Consider the following 21508-nt stretch of genomic DNA (forward strand, 5'->3'; position numbering starts at 1 on the left):
AAACTTCAGGACATCAAAATTGAGGCAAAAAAAATCATTTGACAATAATACCCGTATATAACTTACTTTTGACAAGACAGGATTTTAAGCAAAACTATCATGCACCTTTGCTATATTCTCTTTTCTAAATGATACATATTCAACAACATTTTGTGGTTATTACTCCATTATGACCATGCTTGCGAACGTTCTGTTAAATCTTAGATTATCAAAATCTAAATTGAGAGTTGATCTGTACATCATGACACCACTTCAACATTTCCTCTGACCTAATCCAGATAACATTCCGATGTCACGAATCACTTTGGCAGTGTTTTGACTGTTGCCTTTTCTCAATCGCATTTGCAGCCTAAAAGTGCTTTTGTTTGACCAATGCAATCTTTTCAACTTTCACTTGCTAACAATAGCTGATTGCTTTCATCAAAAACTCATGTCACAATAACTATGCACTAAATTCTTAACCTGGTTGATAGTTGCCTATGAAGAGCTATTGGAAGTGAAACAACCCTGCTGTGGAATGTAAGTATTTTAAAAATTCGCTTAAAATAGGTGACAGCATCTCCTGGTTAGCTCTCCTTTCTTTTTCAGAAAGTAAAGTCTCTTATTATAATTCTTGTGAGTGGATTAGCTGTGAGGTAATCTGCATTTCCACCAACACTTAACTACTGATGGACAACTTCTAACTTCACAAATAAGCGTCTTTGTAAACTAAAGGAGCAAAATAAGTGTTTACGCACTTTCGAAGCACACGGAAGGTAATTTCTATTCTTGGCAGTAATATTAATTATTATTCTAGGAACTACATTTTAATACTTGCTTCTCTGGCCACCAGCCTGGGTGCATTATTCTCTCATACACAAGAAAATTCTGTAGAGAAAAACGTTTTTTCCAATTTTCATGCAATCAATAAATAGAAATGTTACAGATTAAATACCGTGTTTTAACTACTGCTCTGTTCATGAACTGTTTTTATATACCTTTTGTTTTCGTTTTTTTCTAAACAGTTCTAGCATTCGAAGTTCAATAGTTCTTCTCTGTTCTGAGATGTAGTAAAAATTTTTGCATAAGGAGTAGTGACCTATTCTATGACCAAAAGAGTATTTTAGGAAAAATTGCTTTAGTTAACTTTGGATTTATTGAGTTTGGCATCAAGTATTCTCTCCTATTGCTAGACATTCTCAGGTTATATCCAATTTTTTGTTTGGAAAACCCACCTTCCATAACAATAGCCCTAGCATACTCAGAGAATTCGCTGAACAGAAGTAAACCCATCTCTAGCAGAGATACTTTAGCAGATATCTTGGGATGTGTTTCACATGGGATATTGGTAATTATAAATTACACTTCGCAGATGCCTATCAACTCAGCTGCTTGGTGACCTTGGCCCCAAAGTTATAGTTTTTCTGAAAATAGTAAAGAGTTTCTGGAGAGGAGAAAGAGCAGAATTCTGGTTCCTGAGAAGTGAGAGAAACCAAGCAAGAACTCTTGTCACAGGACTAGTGCATAAGGAAGGTTAAGAGTGTTTCGCAGCTTTTTGAGATTCCTCATATAAGTGATGTCATAGTGGCAATTATATTGCAATGCATAAATGTAACAAATCAACACATGCAATGCCTTAAACTTATATAATGTCAATTATATCTCAATAAATATTAATTAATTAATTTGAAAAATGTGTAAAAGCAAGGATTTATCTATGTGGGGACAAGGCAGAAATCTGTTTATGAAAGCAGAGCCCAAAGTCACAGTATAATAACACCAGGCTGAGCTTCTGAGTTATATGTTCAAGCTTCTTAAATATTTCTTGATTTGTGACAAGATTGGTTTCAGAGTCTTTGGTTGAACAGTGACCTTGGAGTTAAGTAATCTTAGTTTAAAACAGAATGGAAAGGGTCAGGCCAGTGAGCAGACAGTTGAGAGAAAGCACCTGCTCAGGCAGTCTGAATGTGAGCATCTTCTCATTTTTGTTATTATGGAAAATAGGTGCCTTTGTAGGTTTAGAATCAGTAGCCTCTCTCTCCACTTTCTTTTCGCCTTCCCCAAGCTTCTTAATTTTATACATATTTCTGTCGTTACTATTTAAGGAGCAGGTCAAACGTAGCTCTTGTTAAGTCTTTTTTAAAATACTTTTTTCTCTTTGGACTGTAAGGAAAAGAACAAAGGAAAGTGTTGAAGTTTGTATTTGTGCACGTGTGTGTGTGTGTGTGTGTGTGAGCGCGCGCACCAGTGTATCAAGGAGAAATGCAATGGATTTGTTATATTTCCTAAACTTGGCTTTTTATTTTAAACAAGGCCCTTTTATTTTTCATAAAGTAAAATTATAAGGTGGATGTTCTGAAATTTCCCTTCATCATAGGCATCATGACATCATCATACCTAAGTGGTTCTCAATCTTAGCTGTGCACTAGAACTACCTGGAGAGGCTTTAACACCCTAATGCCCAGGCCACACCCCAGACCAATTATAAAATCGAGGTTGAACCCAGGCAATGGTGTTTTCAACACTCTCATATGAGTCTGATGTAAAGCCAAGGCGGAGAACAATGCTTTATAATAATCATCATTATCCTCATTTTCCATCATCATTAGCACATAAGTTTTATTTGATGTTTGATTGGGCAAGGCATAAAGGTAGATGCCACCCATGGAAAACTTAAATTGGATGCCTGCTTTGTAGCTCCTTGTAATCTAGAATTTTAGCATTCATTTCTTCCTGTATTCAAGAATAAACATTCAATAAATATTGACTAAAATCTAGATGTGGTGCTAGCTGATGAACATACAGTAACAAACACAGTAGAAATAGCTTCTGACCACATGCAACTTTAAGTCTAGAAGAATGGAAAAACACATAGAGAGGACTATAGGATTTTGCTAGCTAATTTTCAAGACCTGTGAACCGAGATACATATTTAAAAATTTCCTAGGTGTATTCCTGATGGTGACTGAAACCAATCAGCACAACCACCTACAAAACTCTAACGGCTAATACATTAAATAAATTTGTACCTCCTGGTGAAAATCTGGGGAAGGGAAGGCATGGATGTGCCTTTACTTGATGCAGCAACAATCATGGGAAAATGACTGATGCAAACCTGAATCTTTTGTTAGCTGACTGTCTATGGCTCTATAGCCTCCAAAATATTATACGTGGTCATTTAGAGATGTTAAAATGATTATTTCAGATGGAAAATACACTAAGTTGATCTATTAAAGATGCACAGAAAATAATTAAATTAGCAAAAATTGTTGAAAGAACTTACAGTGAATGTAGATCTTTTCTTTTTATTATAATGAAATAGTTCTAATTGATTTTTTAAAAAAGTTTTGATTATGTTTCCTGGTCAAATATCATTAGCATATAATAAAGGTATCATGTGGCATACATCTGTGTCAAAATTACTGTGGGCTTTGGGGTTCCCTCACTGGGACTAATACATAGTTGAGCTAATTAGTCTTCTATTGTTCTTTTAACAGCAAGGCCAATGAGATATTCTTATTTAGAATGGCAACATAAGAATTCTTTTTTCTCCAGTGGTCATATTTTACAGGAGGTAGTTTTTGAACATGATATTTTAGAATCAGGTATCTCTTAATATAGTTAATTTGTAGTAATTGTAGGACTGCATATGTACATGGTAAATTATGAAAACCAGAACATTAACGAACAAATTAGAACAAGTTTCTCATCCGTTTATTGAGCATGATAGTGCTAAAAAAAATCCATAACAGTTTTGATGGTTATGGCTGATGCCCTTTTGACTGCTGCAATTTGAAAGATAACTTTAGTCAGCTGGAAAGCATATGTTAAAAGGGAGTAGCTCAAGTGAAACAAATTCTTCTTGCTTTTGTCTCCAAGTGAACTGCACTGTGAAAGGACACACAAGGCGCACGCATTGCCTGAGAGAATTGCAGTGTGAGTTAAGGTGTCTCTGTCGCAACTGGAAACCTCTTCCTACTACCAGAAATATTAAAAATTGGAGAAACCTATGTCAGTTGTTTTTTTTAACAAGTGAAACAAATCATCTGTTTTGTTTGTTTGTTTGTTTGTTTTTTAAGTTTTTTTGTAGGAATATACATTTTTCACGTGAGCTGTCCTGGTAGATTTCCTAACAGCTGATGCTAGAAGGCAAATATTGCTACATGAGGAAATTTATGATGACTCAGGTGTGTGAAATGAAGTGCAGCTAAAGCATATTTTTATTTTTTAAAGCACATTTGTAAAGCAAAAACCCAAATTTAAGAAACAAATCTATTTATTATTTTTTTCTTATTAAAAGCCTTCATTACAGAATGAGAATGGTTTATTGCTTCACTCCTGCACTGCTTTTCAGTAGAGCTACTCTACCAGTATTTGATGACCCTTTCCCCACCTTTTCCCCTTAGCTTGAAAGATTCTACCCTCTCTTTATATATTTGAAAGTAGAGACAGGTCACTGCTTTCAATTTGTTAAGGTATGTTTTCATGCAATTGAGATATCAAAATATCTGTACATAATGCCAGCTTTCAGTAAAGGTCACATTTTACAGTCAGATCCTGAGAGGAAATGTACAGAATAACTTCTCCACATATTCTCAGTTTTCACAAAGTAGAACATGATATTCTATCACTTAGGTTAAAAAAAAAAAAAACATCTTTGGTAAAAATTGCCTTTCCTTATAATGAAAAATACAGTAGTCCAGGAACATAGGATATATGCATTACTTAATTTGATGAGTATTAAAATATGAAGTACTGGCTCTTTGGGGGGAAAATGCCTTTTGAATATTTTGAATTTTTTGTAGGTTTACTTTTTTTAATGTTTATTTTGAGAGAGAGAATGTGCATGCATGTGCAAACGGTGGGGGGGGGGACAAAGAGAGAGGGAGAGAATCCGCTCTCTCCGTGCTGTCAGTGCAGAGTCCAACACGAGGCCCCATCTCATGAATTGTGAGAGCATGACCTGAGCTGCAATCAAGAGTTGGACCCTCATCAACAGAGCCACCTGGGCACCCTGAACATTTTGAATAGTTAAATGAACAATAATGAAATGAAATGCTTCTCTATGTTTGGGGCAGGTAATGACGCTCTCGTTCTGGTGCTTTACATTTTTAATACTGATTTCCAACCCCTGACAGACAAATTTAGTGTACCTTTCTCAATTACCCTTGGCCATGAGTTCTCTCTACTCTTTTTTCCATCGTTTATACTCTTTTCCTTCCCTTTCCCCCCTACCAACTACATAAACAAAAGCAAGGTTAAAACCAGTTAGGGAAAAGTTTATTTCATATTTTTCTACACGACACAAACTTTTCTAAGCAGCTCAAGTACCTCCACTGTCTTGAATACAGAAGTGAACTGGTCAAAGTATATATTTGGAGCAGGATGCATGTATCTAGGTTTATATCGCTCCACTGGAATACTGAACAAAGAATCCTGAATTTTTTTTTAATTATAAATACATGTTTCAAATGACTGCAGCTGTAATCATAGTGTCCAACTTAATTTGCAAAATTCACTTTCTATCAGTGCTAGAAAGATCTCTCAGAACCATTTTCCTGTTTTGGTGGATCACTATCACTACCTTTTCTTGCAAGATGACATACAATCCTTAAAGAGAGAAAATTATATACTTACTTTTCTTTTCCAATATTCTTCCAAATGGTAAAAACTTATTACCATTATATATTAAAATATTTTTAATAGAGGACATATTTTAGTTTGGTTTTCTAGTTCTTTAAATTCTAAATCATGATCTGTACAATTTTACATGTTGACATAAAAATTTCTCATTCTTTTTTTTTCAAAAATACAGCCAGAACCACAAAGTAATTTTAGAGTTTATAACGATACCTCTTATTAGTTTTCTGTATTTTATCAAAATCGGCCAACTCCTTCAAAAGAAAATATAAGCAGAAAATGTGACATGTTAAATTCTAAACATTCAGGCAGAGAATGAATCCTTTTTAACTAGGAACAAGGAATTAAACAATGCCAACTAATAAATTGGAGTTTGCCTTTCATTAGAAATAAATCAGCTTGAATCATTTTATAAATTGACATACTAATAACTATCAGGGATGTGTTAAGGTAAAACTTAAGTTTTGTTTGAAGCATTCAGGCACATCTCAAATTTATTCTCACATCTGGACATCAGCTATTGACGACTTCCTATTCCACTTTCACTAAAAATATTCACCAAAAAAACCTGAGCCCAGTTGAAAAAGCAATAAAAAATAATGAAAGTAAGATCTGATGGGTGCCCTATTGCCAAAGTCTACAAAAGTGTGTGATTAACTATAAGGCACATCATATCACATAAATCGTATTTGTCACCCCAGATTGCCTTAGCCCTCCTTCCTGTACCAGGTTGACTCCATCTGGGGCAGCCAACAAGCTTTGGGGGTGTCAGAGCCTCCCTCTTGGCCAGTTCAGTGCAACCAGGTTGACCAGTCTTACGTGCCCAGACTTTTTGGTTAATCCTGCCATTCCTGCCATCATATCTGGCACCTGGAACAGCTGCTAAAGGATCCACATGATTCAACCTGGAAGTGTGGGAGTTACCTCCCTGGAGATCAAACTTTGCCCATTGGGAAGCGAGAGACTAGAAAGAGCATGCAAATAAAGTCCCACCTTCTCCCTGCTTCACATGGACTGCTCTGAGAATGTGTTTCCATATAGCTCTCCTGAGACATTCGACATGCCCAGCAGAGGCATTGCTGTGAAGTAGTGGTCAGTGAAGTGATCCCTGATTTTGCACTGCTTTGAATCTTTAATCACCCTCTTTTCCTTATAATTCCCTCTTGCTGTCCTGGGTTCATGCAACTCCAATAATCCTTGTCTTGGGCTCTGAATTCAGGGAAATCTGGGATGAAATACACATGAAGCTAGATTAAGAAAAACACATTCAGACACTCCTAATGTGATACTTTGGGTTTCATATTGTGAAGCATTCTTTTTTCAATTGAATACAATGAATGTCTATACTCAGATTCAAATATTCAGGAACTACATTAACAGGATAGGGGGGCAAGTGTCCTGCTTACATGTGAGTCAACTAGAATTGGTATCTATCTCCTCCAACTGTACATCTTACTGAGGAAGAGAACGAGAGAGAGAGAACAAATCCCTGAAAACACCTGAGCTAATGTGGAAGGAGGTAGGAGGGTGAGAGGTACTGCCAATAGCACCCTGGATTAAAAGTGGAATAATCACCACAAGTGAAACTATCAAGTTGGAAGGGGAAACATGAGTAATTCTGATAGAAGAACATACAGGCTGGAAACTCTAAGTTTTCACATACACTTTATTGTCCGGATGACAGATATTAGGAAGTACGCATACTAAAGCATTTCCTCTTAAAAGACAACTAGTAGAAATCTTTTTTGGAAGCTGAGAAATAGACTGGAAGCTGAGCGAATAAGTTTGTCTTTGAGATGTAAGCTTAGAGAAGGATATTTGTCACAGAGGAAGAAAAAAAGGCACGGAACGATTCATATATTATGTCTGCTAGGAGATTTGGAATTTGAATATAACACACTATTTGGGGAGATACCTTAAAAGAAAAAAAAATACCACTATCTGGGGATTGAACTGAGGAACAAGGTAATGAGAATGGTATGTATAAGACTTGGCAGCAAAAGATATCTCTGAAGATTATCTAGTAAGGGGTCCAGATGAAACTTTCAGTAAAAGGCTTGGCATGTGCAACATATTGCAAGGAAGCATGGCATTTATTGAAACAGGAGTTGAAATTCATAAAGAGAAAACTGAGTAATATTAAAAGGCAACAGGATAAGAGGGAAAGACAACAAGATTTAGCGAGAAAGGATTGCCAGGAAATTAAAATACAATTGCAGTCCTGGGCAGAAGTGATACTACAATCTGTGATACAGAATATATATTAACAGGTCTTCTGGTCATCAAAGAGAAAGGAAAACTGCACAAAATAATAAGAAATAAAATGACAGGTATCTAAAATAAACCCTGGGGGGCGCCTGGGTGGCTTAGTCTGTTAGGCGTCCGACTTCCGCTCAGGTCATGATCTCTCGGTCTGTGAGTTCGAGCCCCGCGTCGGGCTCTGTGCTGACTGCTCAGAGCCTGGAGCCTGTTTCGGATTCTGTGTCTCCCTCTCTCTCTGACCCTCCCCCGTTCATGCTCTGTCTCTCTGTGTCTCAAAAATAAATAAACGTTAAAAAAATTAAAAAAAAAGAAACCCTGGAAAGCCAACGTATAGATAATTTCTCTGTCTGAAGAAAAACTAGAACAAATGAAAATGATGAAACTAGAACAATTGATGATAAAATTAGAGAACAACCCTCCAAGTCAAAGAGAAACTGTGACACAGATCAAAAGAGGGTTACTGCATTCCACACCAAGTGAATTCAGAGATACCTATACATGTTCCAGTAAATGCTTTCATCAATAAGAATAAAACAATCACAATTCAAGAGGAAACTAGATTACCTACAAAGAAAACAATTTAGCATTCAACCTGTTCTCTACAACACTAAGTTCCTGGATTTTTAGTAGAAACTTTAGTAGAAAGACAATCATAACCCAAGATTCTTGTAAACAATAAAGTTGTAATTTATTAGCAAAGGCAAGACAATAATATTCTTGAATCTCAAATGCACGAATAGTATAATATGGAAATTACATAAAGATTCATTCCAATTGATCAAGAGATGAATCAAAATTAAGAGCTTAAGAACTGTGAGGACACTGTGTGCCAATTATTAAGCTTGTCTCTTAGATCCAAACCCAGCTTTCTATAATCAGCTTTGTGGTCCTGCGCTGGGATTCTGCAAACTTCAATTCTCCTTTGCCAGATGTTTTCCCAATTGATAATACCAATAGGGGCGCTAGAGGGAGATTGGGAGGTGGGAGCGGAGAGAAGGGACTTGCTTCTTCCTGCTTATTTATTGTTCCCACCAGTCAACACCTCTGAGAAACATCTCTTCACCTCAGAAAGGGTGGTTGGCTCCAGTGGCCAACTTCTTTTCACCCCACACCAGCCACAGTGTGCCACAGACTTTCCTCAGAGTTCTGAACCCATCTTTGGTGGGATCCTTCCTCTGAGCAAATGGAGCATTAGCAGCAGCCAGGAGGGTGTTCGCTCTACAGGTTTAGATATTTCCAACATCTTTCTTTTGCCCCAACTTAGGGTTGGTTGTTTCATGCTGTCACTAACTCAACTTGTCTCAGTATTCGTGTTTTTTTTAAGTCCTCCAGTGCCTGTTAAAGTACTTTTCCTGTGTCCATTCTCTCAGTTAAAATAACCAGTGTAATTTCTAGGTTCCTGCCTGAACTCAGACATATATGGTAGTTGGTATAACATTCAAATGGGATTGGCTTGTTATGAATCAATTGGCCTTGATCTTGAATTCAGTGCTGAACTCCTTGCCAGTTTGCATTGATATGCATTTACAGTGTATTGCAATTAATCACATTATCACTTATTACTGATGGTAACAGAATGCTTGCTGAGAAAGTATTTGGTGGGGGGGAAACAAACTGCTTCTGAACTTGAGTGCTATGGAAATAATGACGGCTGTAGGATGGAGTTTGAGAGCTCCTTTTTCCATATTGGAGATTTTGCAGAAGGAAATGACCATCCCAGAGCTTTCAATTTTCAGTTCTAGCCAAGCTCAGACAACCAGAAAACTTCTGTGATGACCCTAAGAGAAGTTTTATTTCTTATAGTTACAGGATCAACCTTATTGAAAATCAGACTCAAGATCTAATTGGGCATGCTGCATAATGACAATATAAGATGAATTCAGACTTGTTAAGCTTTTTATGCAAAAGTTTGGGCAATGATTCGTAATGAATAAAACCCTGATATTTGGAATGCGGATATCTGATGGTCTCAGAGAAAGCTGAGAATCTTGAACTCCCCAGGGCTCTCTGGGTTTCCCTTATCAGTAGAAGCTATCTGTCTTCCTGTACCTAAAGATACTAGCCTTTTGTTGCTTGAAGACCTAGTAATAAGTTCCTGTGGGGCAGCTGCTTTGCAAGAGAAATCCTAATTTTCTCAAGATCCATTCCATCCCTCTTTGTTGTTTCTAGATATATAACTAGAATCAGATCTTGGTATACTCCAGGGGGATAAATGCAAAGCCTAACCTGGGAGTAAATAGCTTATACTTCAAAAGGATTATAAGATTTTGCATATATATATACACACACATACACATATATATCATCAGTGGAAACCTTGGGAATATATATGGGAATGGATTTTAAGGATCTTGGATGAAATGGAAGAAGTAATATAATGCTGGATTGGACTGAATTTATTGATATGGGTGCATTTACTGGCAATTCTGAATTTAATGGGTTAGCTTATGCAGCTGAAAATAGGTTTAATAATGCACTTGTTTAGATGACCAAACCTTGGATTCAGTACTGGCCTACATTTAATGAGACTGAGATGAACTTCCTTGGCATAATGTAAATGGAGGAATCTAAATACTTAGGGATATAGGAATGTTGGAGTAAACTTATCATGTATGACTTGACTACCCATCTCTACCACATCCCCTGAGAGGGCACTGAGCATACTCCCTTCACTAAGGAATTGAGGAAGATATTGGTATGGGGGGGAGATGGGACTTAGTATCCTTGAAAGTCTCTGTGATTTCAAAGGGGATGATAGGCTCTCATAGTAGAGGTCAGGTGGCAGCACTTAACTACTAGAAAGAAGGGGGAGCAGTCATGAAGTAGTAATGAGAATATTTTAGCCTGCAAGGATATTTGGTAGCAGCTAATTGATTACAGTATCCCTAAGAATGAAATAGATAGGCACATTACTAAAATATCATTTGATCTAAATCTGTAGAAGAACAAAATCCAGACCAGGTAGTTAAAAATCTGATTTAACTCACCACAGGAGAAGACATAGCCTTTCATCTGGGTTCCAGGGCCAATTGTGTTTACAGCACCAGAATCCCAAGACCAAAGAGTGGACAGGGTCTCCAGAAACAATGCCATAAGCATATGTCACAAATCTTCCTTTAAGTTTGTCCCAGGAGAGGGTCAAACGACATGCAGCACAGGCAGGGGGAATTGTCACACTGCCAAGGAACTTTGAAGAAAAGTTCCTGCTATCTTATATACCTGGGGAGCTGGGAAAGGGGGCAATAGTAAGGAGAAGTGAAAAGCTAATAATAGAAAAATATTGAGTCAGAGTGAAGAAAAGTGCCTTAGCCAGGATGCTCCCCCTCCTCTATCTGGCAGACAGACAGAGCCTTTGCACTTGTCTATGGTTGGGCCTAAAAGATCACACATAAGATTTAGGCCTGGAGCAGAGCTTCTCAGAGACTAATATTGACTCTTACAACAGAGATGAGTCAGACATCTTATTGCAGGTTGATTACATTGTGCTCCTGCCATCTTAGATGGGGAAGAGATCTGTCATCATTAGAATGCATACTTGTTTTGAAAATGGACTTTTTTCCTTGCCCACAAAGCTTCTATAAGCAACATTATACATGGATTTATGAATCCCTTATTCATTACCATGGCACAAGCAACATTGCTTCTGGCCAATGAACTCATTTCATAGAAAAATAAATGTGGCAGTGACTCACAAATATGGAGTTCACTAGCATTACCATGAGCCCCATAATCCATAAGTACCTGGCTAGTATAATGGAATAGTTCCCAAAAATCAAGTTATGGCACTAGTGAGGTGATCATAACGCTCCCAATAATGGTTAATTGGGAGATCAATCTTATAGTATCCATATATACTTAGAAACAAAGACCGATATCATTGTTTCTCTCTTAGAAACAAAGACCAATATCATTGTTTGTCTCAAAGTCACAATATGTGAATCTAGGAATCCAGGGATGTCAGTGTAAATAAAGCCTTTCTTTATTTTTTTTAATAATGATATCTTTAATGTTTATTTATTATTTTGAGAGAGAGAGAGAGAGCATGCACATTGTACAGGGCAGAGAAAGATGGAGGGAGAGAATCCCAAGCAGGCTCTGCACTGTCAGTGCAGAGCCCGACATGGGGCTTGATCCCATGAACTGTGAAATCATGACCTGAGCAGAAATCAAGAGCCGGACACTCAAATGACTGAGCCACTCAGGCACCTCATGAAGCCTTTCATTATTACATCTAATAACACACTCATCAAATTTTTCCTTCCTTTTTTCCAATTTTGACCTCTGCTGATTAGAGATCTTAGCTTCAAATGAAGAAATGTTTTTCACCAAGGAGCACAGCAATGGTATTGACTAGAGGTGGGCAATAGTAATGAGCATTAATAGCAATTAAGTGTTAAAATGATTAGATTGTATAACTCTGGGTTTAAAAATAAATGTAATATAGTAATTACTCTTAAATGAAAATCTGTATTATTTGAAAATATGTAATACTTATAATGATCAGAAATTCCAGTAATATCATCAAATCTCTGAGTATTATATATATATGTGTAGGGAGATATTAGGAAGGGAGTAAAATTTTCCTAATTAAAGAAGACTTAAGCATACTTAAAACATTTTTTTAATGTTTATTTATTTTTGAGAGAGAGAGAGAGAGAGAGAGAGAGCATAAATAGAGGAGGGGCAGAGAAAGAAGGAGACACAGAATCCAAAACAGGCTCCAGGCTCTGAGCTGTCAGCACAGAGCCTGATGTGAGGCTTGAACTGACGAACTGTGAGATCATGACCTGAGCGAAAGTGTGACTCTTAACCAACTGAGCCACCCAGGCACCCCAAGCATATTTTTGATGATGTCAATTAAATAAATAAGTTTTAAAATGCTTTTGAGAACTTTGACATCTTTCTAGAAGGATTAAAATCGGATACATTTTCTAGAGCATTGGATAAAATTAAAAGAAAAAATAAAGAAAAAGAACCCTCATATAAAATGAGAGAAATAATAAGAACTAAGTAGATTTACAAATTAAAAATATAAAAGATTAACCTAAGTCAACGTATATCACTCTAAATTACAAATAAAATTGGACTGGAGTTATCAAATTGATTTTCAAGATTTAATTTTAAAAATTAAATTCAACTACATGTTGTCTTTAAGACGTTCTAAAAAAACACACACAAAAATCCGAAATAGTGTATTAGTCAAATTATGTCAAGCAAATGTAATTAAAAACAGAGCATATATTGATACTATAGTAAAACCTTGGTTTGAGAGCATAATTCATTTGGACACGTGCTTGTAATGCAAAGCACTTGTATTATCAAAGCGAATTTCAAGAACAATTGGCTCAGTTGTGATCATGTGACATTTGGTATCATGTCATACTACTCATGCCAATACTACTCATATTGCAAGACATCGTTCGTTTATCAAGTTAAAATTTATTAGAAATGTTTGCTCGTGGGGCGCCTGGGTGGCTCAGTCGGTTGAGCATCCAACTTTGGCTCAGGTCATGATCACGGGTTGAGCCCCGCGTCGGGATCTGTGCTGACAGCTCAGACCCTGGAGCCAGCTTTGGATTCTGAGTCTCCCTCTCTCTCTGCCCCTCCCCTGCTCATGCTCTATCAAAAATAAATAAACATTAAATAAAATTTTTTAAATAAAAAAAAAATGTTTGTTCGTCTGAGGGAACACTCGCAGAACAAGGTACTCACACTCCAAAGTTTTACTGTACTTTGAAAGTTTATGTTTATTTTTTTGTTTATTTATTTATAAATTTTTGTTTATTTTAGAGAGAGAGAGAGAGATGGGAGAGGGACAGAGGGAGAGAGAATCTCAAGCAGGCTCACACTCAGTGCAGAGCCTGACACAGACTCAATCCCACTATTCTGGGATCATGACCTGAGCTGAAATCAGGAGTGCCAGACACTCAACCGACTCTGCCCCTGAAAGTATATGTTAAATGGAACAAAGATTCACTTTAACTTCTAAAGAGTAAAATTTAAGGGGCACCTGAATGGCTCAGTAAGTTGAGCTTCCGACTCTTGATTTTGGCTCAGGTCATGATCTCATGGTTCATGAATTTGAGTCCCTGAGTCAGGTTCTATGCTGACAGTGTGGAGCCTGCTTGAGACTCTCTCTCTCTCTCTCTCTCTCTCTCTCTCTCTCTCTCTTACTGTGTGTGTGTCTCTCTCTGCCTCTCCTCTCTCAAAAATAAATAAACTTTAAAGAGTAGAATTCAGAATAAAGATATGACTATCATGAACCATTGCATGTCAAAGAAAATCAATAAATATATATTAATATATATTCATTAAAAGGTATATATCATGTATTCATTTATATAATATGAATATTATAATAATATTAACATAATATAATGTGTTATATATCATAGTTATTCTGGTCACTTTAGCTGCCTGAAACTCAGACCTCAGACTCTTCATCTCACTCAGGAGGACCACTCTGCTCTGCTTGGACTCCAGCTCCCTATGCTGGGAAATTCAGAAATTACCCCTAGGCAGAGAACTGTAACAAACATGTGTTTCACCTTGTGAATTTCTCTTCTTTCTTTCAGAGATTGTACTCTTGTGTCGTCTACTATCCAATGCTTAAAAGAGTTGCTTCATGTATTTTGACCAGTTTATTTCTCTCGCTCTTTTTTTTTTTTTATCTTGTTTTTTGTTTTTTCCTGGTGGCAGAACAAGTTTCATACCAATTCAATTCCTCTGTTCTAGCTGGAGCTGATAGTTATCACAAATAATTTTTCTTTTCTTTTTTTTTCTTATTGACATTTTCTTTTTGAACATATATAATATTTGTAACTATGTGTTTTTAATTATTTCAAAAACTGTTATTCATGTCAAAAGAAGCAAATGGAAAATCTTACTAAATTTCACAGAAATTAAAGCACACATTTTCTGAGATAACATCTTAGCCTCATTAGGGAGTGTTTTTATTTTTCAGCTTTGAATTTTGCTGAACTTGAATAGAAACTTGAAAGGTGATTAAAGAGAAAAAAAATTGGAAAGGAATAAGGAATATTTCAAATTCCCAGAACAAAATACAATGGTTTTTAACCAGTAGCTAATCTATACTAGTTATTTTTCTAACACCCTGACTTCTAGGATTATAAATTTAAGAATTTGTACATAATGTCAAATATACTCTAAAATACTAACAGGGAAAATGATTTCTGAGTTGATCTACGTGATTTATCGAGCATTTGCAATGTGTCCGGCACCATGCTATATATACTTCATGTGCATTATTTTATTTAATCCTCGTTACTACTACAGAAGGTAGGCCAAATTACACCCATTTTATTCCCATGAGGATGCAAGTGTAGACCAGTTAAGGAAGCTATTAAAACTTCTTTCTTTTGGTATAGTAATCGTGTCCTCATGGACAAATATTAGAATTGATATCTTTAGGAGCACCTGCACATAAAGAGGTGAAGGGGAAAGTTACTTACAATAAGACCTCCAACTCACTCCCAAGGTGGCCCTGTAATTCAATGGATTTCAATATTCCAAATAATACTAACGGAGTCTTCCCTGTTTTTATCCTTGGCATAAGTACAAAAAGGCTAAAATTGATTCTAAGACTTAGCCATTAAAGTGCTGACTACACTCCTTCTTCTATCACTTTAGCTTCAGTGTACGTCACAGGTGGCTTTGATCACATTATTTGTTACAAGCTGTGCAGTGTGTGACTCTGCCTTGAGATGAAGAATATGCTTTGGATTCTAAAACCACATTAGAAACAGAACAGAAGCACCGGTCTTCTAAAGTAAATCTGTTGTCCAGACTATCTGGATAAATAGCTCCACATGTGCAAAAGTCAACAAGTATTTGGACCAGGGAGAGTTGAAAAGGAGTTCCAGAGGCAATTGTATAGAGAAGCATGAATGAATAAAACCATCTCAGTCAGTGGGAAACCTTAAATATCCAGTTCCCAGATGAGGAATTATTAAAATTCTTTCTGACTTTGGCTGACAGAATGAAAAATAGCATCAGAGAAAATAATTTTAAGTATTTTTAGAGCCTACATTAATTGGACACATTCTCATAACTGTACGACATACTGTGAGAGCCAGTCCCATTGTACTGATGCTGAAACTGAGAATTAGAGGTTAGGTGATGTATCTGGGGTCACACACCTTGTAGGAGGTAGAGCTAAGAGCTGGGTCCAGGGGAGTCTGATTTTCAAGCTTACACTTTTAACTTCTACACAGTACTGCCTTGAAACTCATTAAATATAAAAAATTTTATATTAAAAAATATTTCTCTTTAGTCACTTATTCATATATCAACTGAGATAAATTCTAACATTATTGGGTGGCCACTCTGGTTCTAAGGTTTTCAAATTTGGTAAATGTTTTCTTAGGCAATTATTTGCTAAGGCTTGTTTCCCCATTGGTCCCTTGCCCTTATTTCTAGCCTCATTTCTTGCTACACTGTCCTACTTTGAGCCCTCTGAGAGCTTCCTGGAACCTGTTCTCCAAAAAGCATAGAGAGGGATCCTATTTAGTCTTGATTTGTTCCTGTTTTAAAACTGTTTTAGGTTTGAAAACTTTCAATTATGTCATGAATGGGGAAACCTCTCTTAGGACTAGAAAAGAAAAAAAATACAGTGATTTTAATTTTTTTACCCTTTAAAACAAGAAAGAAAGAATAAAATTATTTTTCAATTAAAGGCTCTATCTTGGCCTAAGGATTTAAGATGTTCAATCTCTAAAGAATTTGGCCTCCCAGGAGTGGGAACGTCAAATTTAAGCTATAGAATTCATTTGAATTAAAGCAAATTAGTAAAATGTATGATTTTACTGGATTTATATCATTTTGTTTGAGTAGAAATTTACTTATATGTAATTGCATGCTTTCTTTACACCACAGCCACACAATCATTGTCATTACATTAACTTGATAGGCAACATTTTTGAATCATGAGAGCAGTTGTTTCGATTAAATTAATCCAACCCAATCACTGATTCATTTGGGATACAAGAGTTGTTTCCAATGAACAAAAAATGGGAGGGGGGAAGCGTTATATAGTTAACAAAAGCATCAGTGTTAGTGTTGTTTTTTTTAAAAAAAGAAAGCTGTATTTGGATATCAGAGAGCATTTGTATCTCTGTCTGTGTAGGTGGTCTTTGATCATACTTTCCTTTTTGCCTCATTCAGCCCTAATCTATGCACCTCTGCTGGTTTTTCCTTCCCTCTGCTTTAAACCATAGTTTCCAAGCTAAACCTGGCAGAGTCAGGTAAAAATAAAGTCATTAGTAATTGGCCTTCCTACTCTCCAAACCATGTGACTAGTAGGGTGATCATATAATGTATCATCCAATTTGGATATTGTATCTGGGATAAATGATAAATGAAATGGGACTTGGATAATAGGCAAAACCAGGAGTATTCTGGGCAAACCCTACAGTTTTAGCTATGGTTTCGCATTGTACTGGATTTACCATGTGCTGTTAAAAGTCTCTCACTGATCTCTCCAAGATCTGGTTTCTTCAAGCTCAATGACTAGACACTTAGATTGCTTCCAAGTCTTGATTTTTATCCAACTCTACAATGTTGGCTTAATCCATTAGCACTGAGTGTTCGCTTTGACCTTTACTCTTTATATTGGCCATTAGCCTTTATGTTCATGCCAGAAACGTGCCAGGAATTCAGCCTAAGAGCTTGGCACTTTTTCTTAAACTCAATAGTCTCTGGCTCTTGCACTAGGACTCTGTATTTGTTTATTTGTTTGTTTGTTTATGTATTTATTTATTTATAGTTTGTTTATTTTGAGAGAGAAAGAGAGAGTGCACACACACATAGGGGAGGGGCAGAGAGAGAAGGAGAGAGAATCTGCTATCAGCACAGAGCCAGATGTGGGGCTCAATCTCACCTACCAAGAGATCATGAACTGAGCTGAAATCAAGAGTCCAACACTTAACCAATTGAGCCACCAGGCGCCCCTAGAATTTTGTATTTAAATGACAACCAAGAGGCTGAGGCCTGTGCCCTCTGACCAGTTACATGCCTGAGGAGCACTGCACATCCCAATTTCTGTTGTTATGGTACTCTATAAACCTGCTGGAACTCTGCTGTCACATATAGGATCCATTATGCTGACTACTTCCTTTTTCTTTTTTCTTTTTTTTTCCTTCATTTTATTTATCTTAGGTAGAGAGAGTGAGTGGGGGAGAGGGGCAGATGGAGAGAGAATTTTTTTTTGAGAGAGAGAAAGTGGAGGAAGGGCAGAGAGAAAGGGAGAGAGAATTCCAAGCAACCTCCACACGTTCAGCACAGAGCCCACTGTGGGGCTCAAACTCACAAACTGTGAGATCATGATCTGAGCTGAGATCAAGAGTCAGATGCCTACCAACTGAGCCACTCAGGCATCCTGAGACAGAGAGAGAATCTTAAGCAGGCTCCACACTCAGCACAGAGGCTGACACCAGGCTGGATCCCCTGACCCTGGGATCATGACCCTCAACGAACTAAGACACTCACACACCCTTATGTTGACTATTTTTTTAAAGTTGGCACATGCTTCCATGCCTCTGGATCTTTGAAACTTTTATAACTATATTTGTGGAATAAGACACTCTTTAGCTAGTTATTTCCTTGATTCTTACCCATTTTTTATGAGCAAGTTTATATTAAATATTATGCTCTCTCTCATCTCCATATATGACTTAGGTAGCCTTGAGAGGATCATTATTCTGCTCACCAGAGTGACAAATTTTACTGAGGACAGTCTCTGATTACAAGAGTATGGTAGACATCATTTAGAATAAATAGACATTTGGATTTGTTTGTGGTAGGATGAATTATAAGAGACTGGAATCAGGACTCATGACAATCATGTCACTCCAGTCAAGAGAACCAAAATGAAGATAGTGAAAAAAGTTGGGAACTGATTTTATAGAGGCCTTGTATCAGTTAAATTTCACCGATGGTATGAAACATGAATTAACTTTAACACTTTAAGTGAAAACTAACTTGTTGGAAGGATATTGGAGTAGCATGTAGAACCGAAGGAAGAGCTATGTATACCTGTAGTCTCCCAGCCTCTGGCCTTTTGGGGATCTGGCCCTCAATCCTTGGCTGCTAAGTGTTGGAAGCTGACAGCTCTCAACTGACTTCCTCTCTGGGAACTGAACTTGGCAGAAAATAGTCACCTTCCCAGGAACAAAGGCTACTATCTTTGGACAGCTTCAGTTCTCATCCCATGACAGCGCGATGGGGGAATATATCTTTGCCTCTGTGCCTCAGTTTGGGACACCCTTAGCTCTAGTGCTATTGTAATTCTAGGATTCTCTGTCTACTTGGCTGAAGACTGTTGCATTGCAGCCCAGTCCCTGTTTCTTCATCATCAGCTTCATTTCACTCCCTTACAGGTAGGCATCGATCCCAAGGACAATCTTGTGGAGGATATACTTGATTTACAGCTTTTTTGAAAAAACTGTATTTTTACCTTGAGTGATACTTGAATGTCTGACTTCAACTCTTGGCCAAAATAAGGACAGTGGGATTTACTGTTAAAAGTTTGAGACTTCCCTGACAATACTCAATGTCAGGTTTTTGCTGATAGTTTCCAAATGGCTTAACTGGTTGAACAGCCTGGTTTCACTGCATTACCAGGGGTACATAAAAATCTTACCTGGAACTTCTGCTCTGAGCTCTCCCAAAGACAAGATTTCTCACACAAATCTTGGTTCAATCCAGATACAAAGCACAGTCCTCGTATATATAAGAGCACTTGGGAGCTGGCAACTGGATGTCTTTTTTGCCCCAATGCTTGCCTCTCTCTTATGATACTGTATCTTTGTGTTTAAATAAAAGACTTGAGTATATTCTGTGGAATCTGTGAGTCTCTTAACTATCTATACATGGGAAATCTTTGCAATTCCTTGACCTTCCCAGATGCATATCTTAGTCTCAGAGTCTGTTTCCTGAGAAACCCTGACTTATGAAAATAAAAAAGTTTGGAAAGTGTAGTAATCATATGGGCTCTGATGTTTTCAACAGTAGGAAATCAGGGATTGTGTATTTAGGGCTCTCTAACCTCCTTTGGTCTTCAGTGTCTTTGTTATAGGTTGAATTGTGATTCCTTAGAATTTGTATGTTGAACTCCCAACCCCTGGACCTCAGAATGGGACCATATTGGAAATAGAGTCATTGCAAGTGTAATTAGTTAAGACGAGGTCATACTGCAGTAGGGTGGACCCCTAATCTGGTATGACTGGTTTTCCTATATAAATAGGAAATTTGGAAACTTTCTCTCTCTTTCTGTCTCTCACTCTCTTTGATTCATATACATACAGAATGTCATTTGAAGATGAGTGTAGACATCAGGATGATACAGCAGAAGCCAAGGAATACCAAAGATTGACAGTAAACTACCAAAAGCTACGAGTGAGCCATGGAGCAGATTTTCCCCCCCATAGTCCCTGAAGGAGCTAACTCTGCTGTCATCTTGATCTTAGACTTTTAGCTTTCATAACTCTGAGACAATAAATGTCTGCTGTTCAACCTTCCAGTACATGGTACTTTGTTAGAGCAGCCCTACCAAGCTAATACAGTCTTTGCTTAAGATTCAAATTCCCAGGAAGGTACTTCTGAATTGTCCACTGATCACATAAACAAACAAACAAACAAACAAACAAAAAACTAGCTAGGCCAGAAGACAAAGTAGCAAAGAATGTCAGAAATGACTTTGAGGTTTCAGGCCTCTAAATTGTGAGGATGATGATTCTCTTTACTAGAAAATAGAACACTAGAGTCAAAACAAGTTTTATAGGCAACACAATGTTTTGTATATTTGAGTTTGCAGTAGAGATGAAATATCCATGTAAAGATGCCCAGCAAGGAGTTAGAAATTTAGGTTGACAGCTTAAGAGAGGGTCTAAAGTTAGAGGCGTACATATGAGAATAATTTTTATATGGGTAACTTACAAAGAAGCTGGATTCTTGACCTTTAACTGTGGCCTGGGCCAGAACTGAGTTCATGTATAGCTTAGAGGTTTCACCATAGCAGAACTATGATGGCTTCTGTAAGCCATGTTTGAGGACTCAGGAGGAAGCAGCCACTGCCGTCTAGTAGCTAAAGTTTACAGGCCAGTCAAGGAAGAGAACAATTTACCCAGAAAACTTCAAGGGCTAAATTTCATAGCAAGAAATAATGTAGGCTACAAGAATTTGGAGCCAAAGCCAAAAGCATAACATGAAGAAAAAAAATCAGTAGAAAAGTCAGATTAAAATCAGTTGGTGCCAATATTCCATGCTTATGAATTGGAAGATTTAATATTGTTAAAATGTCCAGGGGGCGCCTGGGTGGCTCAGTCGGTTAAACGTCAGACTTCAGCTCAGTTCATGATCTCACAGTTTGTGAGTTCGAGCCCCATGTCAGGCTCTGTGCTGATAGCTCAGAGCCAGGAGCCTGTTTTGGATTCTGTCTCCTTCTCTCTCTGGCCCTCCCCACTTGTGATCTCTCTGTCTCTCAAAAATAAATAAATGAAAAAAAAAATGCCCATACTAACCAGAGCAATCTACAGATGCAATGCAATCCTTATCAGAATACCAATAGTATTTTTCAAAGAACTAGAACAAAATATCCTAAAATTTGTAC

At 37.2% G+C, this 21508-nt stretch overlaps 1 long non-coding RNA gene across 1 annotated transcript in view; it reads left to right on the forward strand.

Moving 5' to 3' along the window:
• Positions 1 to 351: 351 nt before the first annotated feature.
• The window catches only part of LOC125161012 (uncharacterized), a 41303-nt gene continuing 20146 nt past the window's right edge, over positions 352 to 21508 (forward strand). The window contains exon 1 of the long non-coding RNA XR_007150441.1: positions 352 to 519. This is a non-coding gene — a long non-coding RNA (uncharacterized LOC125161012). The remainder of the gene's footprint in view (positions 520 to 21508) is intronic.

This window comes from Prionailurus viverrinus, chromosome A2 (assembly GCF_022837055.1).
Source record: "Prionailurus viverrinus isolate Anna chromosome A2, UM_Priviv_1.0, whole genome shotgun sequence".
Lineage (NCBI taxonomy): Eukaryota > Metazoa > Chordata > Mammalia > Carnivora > Felidae > Prionailurus > Prionailurus viverrinus.